The following is an 8,858-nucleotide window of genomic DNA, read 5'->3' on the forward strand; positions in this document are numbered from 1 at the left end:
TGGAGGAGAGCATGGCAATCCACTCCAGTATTCTTGCTAAAGAATCCCAATAGACAGAGGAGCCTGCTGGGTTACAATCCATAGGGTCACAGAGTTGAATATAACTGAAGCAATTTAGCACCTGTACACACACACACACATACATATATACATATGTGTATATAATTATGCGCACACACACATATTTATATAGGCCTCACTGTGGGGCGTGTGGGATCCTAATTCCCCGACCAGGGATTGAAACTTCGCCCACTGCATTGGAAGACAGATTCTTAACCACTGGCTCCCCCACCCTGGGAAGTCCCCAGATATATTTTTGACTCTGTGGACACCTTTCTTAGGTATCAGTCAGGGTTTGCATTCATTCCCTGTTGCCACTCTAACAAAGCACCCCAAATTCAGTACCTTAAAACAGCACAACTTCATCCTCCTACAGTTCTGGAGGTCAGCAGTCCAAAATCAGCCTCACCAAGTCAAAGTGCCAGGAGAGCTGCTTCCCTCTGGAAGCCAGAGAGGAGAATCTGTCCCCTTGCATCATCCAGCCCACAGAGGCCACCTGCATTCCTTGGCTTACGGCCCCGTCCTTGTATCAGAGCAATTTCTGTCTTCCAATTGCACATCTACTCTGATCTCCTGTCTCCCTCTTACGAGGTCCCTCTGATTCCCTGGGGTCCACCCAGATAATCCAGGATAACCTCCCTTCTCAAGACCATTAACCTCCTCACATCTGCCAAATCCTTTTTGCCATATAAAGGAACAGTCACAGATTTCCAAGGGTTAGGATGTGGATATCATTGGGAGTTTTATTCAGCCAACTCCTTGGCTTCAGTCAGAGAAACAACATTACTAGCAAAAGGTATATGGATAAAAGATTCGATAAAGGGATTTGCTTGGGGACTTCCTTGGTAGTCCAGTGCTTATGACTCTGCACTCCCAATGCAGGGGGCCTGGGTTCAATCCTTGGTCAGGAAACTAGATCCCACATGCCACAACTAAGAGTCTGCATGCTACAGCTAAAGATCCCACATGCTGCAGCCAAATAGGCAAACATATAAATAATAAATAAATTTATTCTCTAACAGTTCTGGAGGCCAGAAGTTCAAAATCAAGGTGTCAATAGGCCACACTCCCTCCAAAGCCTCTTGGAGAGAATCCACCCTTGCCTCTTCCAGCTTCCAGTGGCAGCTGGCATTCCTTGGCTTGTGGCCGCATCACTCCCATCTCTACCTCCCTCTTCACGTGGCCACCTTCTCTGTGTATGTGTGTCTTCTTTTCTGTCCCTTATAAGGACCATTTTCATTGGGCTTAGGACCCACCCAGACCCCATCCAGCATTCATTCTTGACATCCTAACCTGAAGTGCATCTGCAAAGACCCTTTTTCCAAATAAGATCACATTCACAATTTCTGGGGTGTTCAGAATGTTTCCTTGGGGGAGGCCACCATTCAACCCAGGGCTTCCCAGGTAGTGCTAGTGGTAAAGAATCCGCCTGTCAATGCGGGAGATGCAGAAAATTCCCCTGGAGGAGGGAATGGCAACCCACTCCAGTATTCTTGTCTGGAGAATCCCGTGGACAGAAGAGCCTGACAGGCTGCAGTCTGTGGGGTTGCAAAGAGACAGAACTGAGCGCGCACACACACACACACACACACGCACGGCTCAACCCATTACATGGGGGACTTTTGGGCGCTGTAAGCAGCTGCATGTGAGAACTTCCCTTGTGATAATCCCACCACATGAGCAAGGTCATGTGCAATGACTGGTCTCTCCAGCAGACAGTGAGCTCTGGGAGGGCAGTGTCCCCTTGCTGCCTGACCCACAGCAGGGAGCACACTGCCTGGCACGGAGCAGACCCCTGAGAAATGATGGCAGAATGCACTACGGTGTCTGTGATTCTTCATGACTGTGTCTGATCCCTTGTCCCACTATGTGGCCAGCGTGGGGACAAATATCAGCAGCAATGTATTGACCACGCGTGCTAAGTCGCTTCAGTCACATCTGACTCTTTGAGACCCTGTGACTGTAGTCCGCCAGGCTCCTCTGCCCGTGGGATTCTCCAGGCAGGAATACTGGAGTGGCTTGCCACTCCCTCCTCCAGGGATTGAACCCCTGTCTCTTACGTCTCGTGTACTGGCAGGTGGGTTCTCTACCACAAGCACTGCCTGGGAAGTCCTGCATTGACCGTAATGGTGCCCATATTCCAGATGGGAAAACTGAGACTCACAGAGAGCAAGCTGCCTGTCCAAGGCCAGGTCTGCTGCCTCCTAAACCCATGTTCACAGTCCCTGGGCCCTCTTGACTCACAGGAAGGTAGTGTGTGGTTGTGTCCATTATTTTAAGTGTGTGCGTGGGCACCTGTGTGTGGAAAGGAGAGCAGGTGTGTGATTGAGAGCACAGGCCCTGGAGTCAGAACTGGGTTCAAGTCCTGCCCTTCTGCTCCCTAGCTGTGTGACCTGGATTGGGTGACTTTCACAGCCCTGAGCCTCCACATCCTCAACTGTAAAATGGGAATAATGTCCACTTCTCGGGGTCAATGGGTTGACGATGGTGTGATGAGAGGAGAGGAACCAGCCTCATCTTTGGCCTGGAATGTGTGTGTCAAGATCTCCTTGTATCTGTGGGTCCAGACGGTGGGTGATGTGCCTCTTTGTGTGTGGGAAACTATCTCTGGGTTCAAAAGCTGAACCCAGCCCCTGACCTTGGCAAGCTACTTCTCTAAAACAAAGGATCTGGCTTCTCCATGAATGGAAATCCCCACTCAGCCTCCTGACCTTGGGACTGGGCACATGTCCTTCCACACCAAGCCCCCTTCCCCTGAAGAAAGGCAGACTCCTAGGAGGTAGAGAGGAGGGTCATAGAGAGGGTCTCCAGCCCCCGTACACCAGCCCGCCCAGAATTAAACACGCCTCCCTCAACCAGTGCCACCAAGACCGTTCTCATCTGTGAAAGTCCGTGCATTCTTGAGCCAGAAGTCATACTTCCGAAGCAGTTCTCCACGAGCCTCACTCCTGTTGGAAAGTTTCACTTGTAACCACCACCCTGGGCAAGCCCGCACGCTCAGTCAGAGAATATCACCTCCAAGTGCCTGCATTGCTGTTTCTGGGTGCTGTGCTCAGTCACTCAGTTGTGTCTGACTCTTTGCAGCCCCATGGACTATAGCCGCCAGGCTCCTCTGTCCATGGGATTTCCCAAGCAAGAATACTAGAGTGGGTTTCCATTTCCTTCTCCAGTGGATCTTCCCGACCCAGCAATCGAACCCTTGTCTCCTGCATTGGCAGGCGGATTCTGTACCACCAGCACCACCTGGGAAGCTCCAAGTGCATGCAAGAAATCTTCCAAATCTTAAATATGGGTGCTATTCCCCTCAGATGCTTTTAAGAGCATTAGAACTAGACAGATTGCATCAGCTGGTTGGTAAGGATTTGATGAGAGTGTAGGTGTGAGCTCCAGGTATGTGAGCAGACCCTGAGGCCAGCCACACCTCCATTTAACAGAAAGGGAGACTGAGGCCCAGAAAGGGGAGACTCTGACTTGCTGCAGCGATGAGTCCGGGATTCCAGGATTTACCTTCACCAAGCGATGGAATTCATCATCAAGAGTGCAACCACCAATACCGTGTACCTTCTGATATGATGCTCAGAGAAGGACACAGCATCAGTTTTATAATAGTCCTGCCACCAGAATCTGATCACAAGGAAATGTCGGACAAACCCAATCCTAGACATTGTTACAAAAGAACTAAGAAGTGGCCTGCGGTCGATCCAAAACGTCAAGTTCATGAAGCAGGAAGATAGGCTGAGTGATTGTACCAGACTGAAGGACACTAAAAAAGACATCAAACCTAAGGGCATGAACTTCCCTGGCGGTCCAGCGGCTAAGACTTCGCCTTCCAGTGCAGCGGGTGTGGGTTCCATCCCTGGGGGCGGAGCTGGTATCCCACATGGCATGTGGCCAAAAACCCAAAACATAAAACAGAAGCAATATTGTAACAGATTCAATAAAGACTTTAAAAATAGTCCACATTAAAAAAAAAAAAAAAAAAACCACCTAAATGCAGCTTGTGATCTCAGATTGAATACGGGACTGAAAAAAATAGCTTGCTATGAAGGATAGTTTGGGAACAACTGGAGATTTGAATATAAACTGTGTGTTAGATGTCAGTATCGGATCACTGTTAAATGTCCTGCTGTTGATAACCATACGGTGAATGTGTAAGATAATGCCCTTAGATTCTAAGCAAAAAGGCATAAAATCTGAAATTTACTCTCAAACTGTTCGAGAAAAGGAGAGCAAATAATTAAGCAAATTGGCAAACCGACAACTGGTCAATCTGGGTGAAGGGTATACAAGGCGTCTTTGTCCTATTCTTGCGACTTTTCTGTAAGTTTCCAATGATTTCGAAACAGAGAAGAGTCTGCAAATTAAAAGTCATGGTTTTAAGGCTCCACGTTTCTAAGAGGATAAGTCTGTGCATGCATCTGTGCTCAGACCTCGGGGAGTCGCAAAAGTGAACTTGCTGCTTCAGACTGCTTTGGGGTGTGACCTGGGTTTTAGGGTGTGTTTAAGGTCTAGGGATGTGGTCAAGGCCCTGGGGGCGTGGCCAAAGTTTCAGGCATGGCCAGAAGGAGGGGCCGGCCAAATCCTTGGGTGTGGACAGATTCTCAGAGGTGTGGCCAGAGTCTACCAATAGGGCCTGAGAAACTGAGTTCCCAAGGGAGGAGTAAATCTGTGCATAGAGCGCCCTCTTGTGGCTACCCTGGTGTGTGGCCTCCACTTTTAAAAACTGTTGAGTCGCTCAGTCGTGTCCGACTCCTTGCGACCCCATGGACTGCAGCACGCCAGGCCTCCCTGTCCATCACCATCTCCTGGAGCTTACTCAAACTCGTGTCCATCGAGTCGGTAATACCATCCAACCATCTCGTCCTCTGTCGTCCCCTTGTCCTTCTGCCCTCAATCTTTCCCAGCATCAGGGTCTTTTCAATTAAGTCAGTTCTTCACATTAGGTGGCCAAAGTATTGGAGCTTCAGCTTCAGCATCAGTCCTTCCAATGAATATTCAGGACTGATTTCCTTTAGGAAGGACTGGCTGGATCTCCCTACAGTCGAAGGGACTCTCAAAGAGTCTTCTCAAAACCCCATGTCAAAAGCATTAATTCTTCGGTGCTCAGCTTTCTTTATGGTCCAACTCTCACATCCATACATGACTACTGGAAAAACCATAGCTTTGACTAGATGGACCTTTGCTGGCAAAGTAATGTCTCTGCTTTTTAATATGCTGTCTAGATTGGTCATAACTTTTCTTCCAAAGAGCAAGTGTCTTTTAATTTCATGGATCCACTCACCATCTGCAGTGATTTTGGACCCCAAGAAAATAGTCTGTCACTGTTTCCACTGTTTCCCCATCTATTTGCCATGAAGTGGTGGGACTAGATGTCATGATCTTAGTTTTCTGAATGTTGAGGTTTAAGCCAACTTTTCCACTCTCTTCTTTCACTTTCATCAAGAGACTCTTTAGTTCTTCTTCACTTTCTGTCATGAGGGTGGTGTCATCTGCATATCTGAGGTTATTGATATTTCTCCCAGCAATCTTGATTCCAGCTTGTGCCTCATCCATCCCAGCATTTCTCATGATGTACTCTGCATATAAGTTAAATAAGCAGGGTGACAATATACAGCCTTGATGTACTCCTTTCCCTATTTGGAACCAGTGTGTTGTTCCATGTCCAGTTCTAACTGTTGCTTCCTGACCTGCATACAGATTTCTCAAGAGGCAAGTCAGGTGGTCTGGTATTCTCATCTCTTATAAGAATTTTCCAGAGTTTGTTGTGGTCCACCCAATGACAAGCTTTGGCGTAGTCAATAAAGCAGAAATAGATGTTTTTCTGGAAGTCTCGCTTTTTTGATGATCCAGCGGGTGTTGGCAATTTGATCTTTGGTTCCTCTGCCTTTTCTAAATCCAGCTTGAACGTCTGGAAGTTCACAGCTCATGAACTGTTGAAGCCTGGCTTGGAGAATTTTGAGCATTACTTTGCTAGCGTGTGAGATGAGTGCAATTGTGCAGTAGTTTGAGCATTCTTTAGCATTGCTTTTCTTTGGGATTGGAATGAAAACTGACCTTTTCCGGTACTGTGGCCACTGCTGAGTTTTCCAAATTTGCTGGCATATTAAATGTGGCACTTTCACAGCATCATCTTTCAGGATTTGAAGTAGCTCAACTGGAATTCTATCACCTGCACCAGCTTTGCTCATAGTGATGCTTCCTAAGGCCCACTTGACTTTGCATTCCAGAATGTCAGGCTCTAGGTTGGTGATCACACCATTGTGATTATCTGGGTCGTGAAGATCTTTTTTGTATCATTCTTCTGTGTATTCTTGCCACCTCTTCTTAGTATCTTCTGCTGTTAGGTCCAAACCACTTCTGTCCTTTATTGTGCCCATCTTTGCATGAAATCACTCCCTATTTCCCTCTAACTCCCTTCCTTCAGCCCCAGGCAATCCCTAATATACTTTCTGTCTCTGTAGATTTGCCTATTCTGGACATTTTATATAAATCAAATCATATAACGTGTGGTCTTTTGACTGGCTTCTTTTACTTTAGCGTAATGTTTCTGAGGTTCATCCATTCCTTTTAATGGTCAAATGATATTCCATCGTATATTGCATTCAATTTACCCATTTATCCATTCTCATCTGACAGACATTTAAGTTGTTTCCACAAATCTTTGTGTGGATATATGTCTTTAAATGTTATCTCTTTCTTTTTGGCTATGCTGGGTCTTCATTGCTACACGGGCTTTTATCGAGTTGTGGCAAGTGGCGGGGGTGGGTACTCTCTAGTGGCGGTGGACAGGCTTCTCATTGCAGTGACTTATCACGTTGTGGAGCAGGGGCTCTAAGCCGTGCAGGCTTCAGCAGTTGCGGCTTGAGAGCTCAGTAGTTGTGGCTCCCGGCTCTGCAACACAGGCTCAATAGTTGTAGTACACGGGCTTTCTTGCTCCAGGGCGTGTGGGGTCTTCCCGGATCAAGGATCAAACCTGTGTCCCCTGCATTGGCAGGCAGATTCTTTACCACTGAGCCACCAGGGAAGCTCCTGGATGTATGTTTTTAATTCTCTGCGATAGGTCGAGATAGACATGGAGCTCCTGGACCATGTGATGACAGTGTTTAACATTTTGAAGAGCTACCAAACTATTTTCTGCAGCAGCTGCAACATTTTACATCCTCACTAGCAGTGCCTGAGGCTTCCAGTTTCTTCACAGCCTCTCCAATACTTGTTATTGTCTGTCTTTGGAGAAGGGAGCGCTGCACAGCTTGTGGGATCTTAGTCCCCAGACCAAGGATGGCACCTATGCCCCCTGCATTGGAAGCACAGAGTCTTAATCACTGGACCACCAGGGAAATCCTAGTATCTGTATTTTTTATTACAGCCTTCCTGGCAGGTGTGAAGTTGGATCTCCTTGTGGTTTCGATTTTCGTTTCCCTGACTGATCATGTCTTTTCCAGTATCTTTTCTTATCATCACTTTGTTTGTATCCGCTTTGCAGCTACATGAACTCTTAACCAGTTTGCCATATGTGATCCAGATATTTTTAAAGCATTAACGATATCCTCGGAGTCCATCTTTTCCCTTTGCTGTGTCTTACATTTTGTGCTCAGCGTTACTACTCATGGTTTCATCCTATTATCACAAACAATGCATTCCCCAGGTAATCTAGTGTACTGGTTTCGCAATTTTTCTTACTTGGTATAAAAAAGGACGGAATGGCCACCCACTACGGTATTCTTGCCTACAAAATCCCACGGACAGAGGAGCCTGGAGGGCTAGTCCACGGGGTCGCAAAAAGAGCGGGACATGACTGAGCAGACACATGTAAATAACATTGTGTTATACTAACTCCTCTGTACTTGCTGGTTTGTGTTGTTGTTTTTTTTTTTTTCCTAAAGTCATTGTATTAGTTTCCTGTTTCTGCTGTAACAAAGAACCACGAACTGAGTGGCTTAAAACAACACATTTCTTTCACCGTCCTGGGGACCAGAAGCCCCAGATCAGTGTGCTGGCAGGGCGCCACTCTCTCTGAAGGCTCTAGGGGAGTGTCCTTCCTTGCCTTTTCCTGGCTTCTGGCTTCTGCCAGCAATCCTTGGTTTTGTCACATGGCTTTCTCCCAGGCAGTATACCTGTTTTTGCGTCCCAGTTTCCAGTCATACTGGACGTAGTGTGTGTATACTCAGCCGCTCAGTCGTTCTCAATTCTTTGTGACCCGGTGGACTACCGCCCACCAGGCTCCTCTGTCTATGGGATTTTCCAAGCAAGAATTCTGGAGTGGGTTGCCATTTCCTCCTCCAGGGGATCTTCCCGACCCAGGGATGGAACTCGCATCTCTTGCGTCTCCTGCATGGGCAGGTGGATTCTTTACCACTGGACCACCTGGGAAGACTGGATGTATGGCACACCTCATCTAAACTTGGTTAAAGCCTACAAAACCTCATTTTCTAGCTCCATTCATAGGTTCTAGTGGACACAAATGAGGGAGGTGAACTATTCAACCCGGTAACACTCATCATTACGTTTTTACGATTCACACTATTGGAATGTGTGTCCATTTCATTCATTTGGACTGCTGTATGGAAGTCCTTTGTGAAAGGATACCACAATGTATTCATTCCTTATCCTCACAGTGAAACTTGCCTAGTCTTCAGTTTTCTCCATTTCCGACAAGGCTGCAATTGATATCCCTGCACCTGTCTCCTGGAGTTTTTTAGGGCAGTATTTTTCAACCTGCCCAACAAGATCCATTAGTGGGTTGTGAAATCAATTTAGTGGGTTGCAAACACAATTTTTCCTTTAATGAAATGAAATTA

The sequence above is a fragment of the Ovis aries genome, chromosome 14 (assembly GCF_016772045.2).
Source record: "Ovis aries strain OAR_USU_Benz2616 breed Rambouillet chromosome 14, ARS-UI_Ramb_v3.0, whole genome shotgun sequence".
In the NCBI taxonomy this organism is placed as follows: domain Eukaryota; kingdom Metazoa; phylum Chordata; class Mammalia; order Artiodactyla; family Bovidae; genus Ovis; species Ovis aries.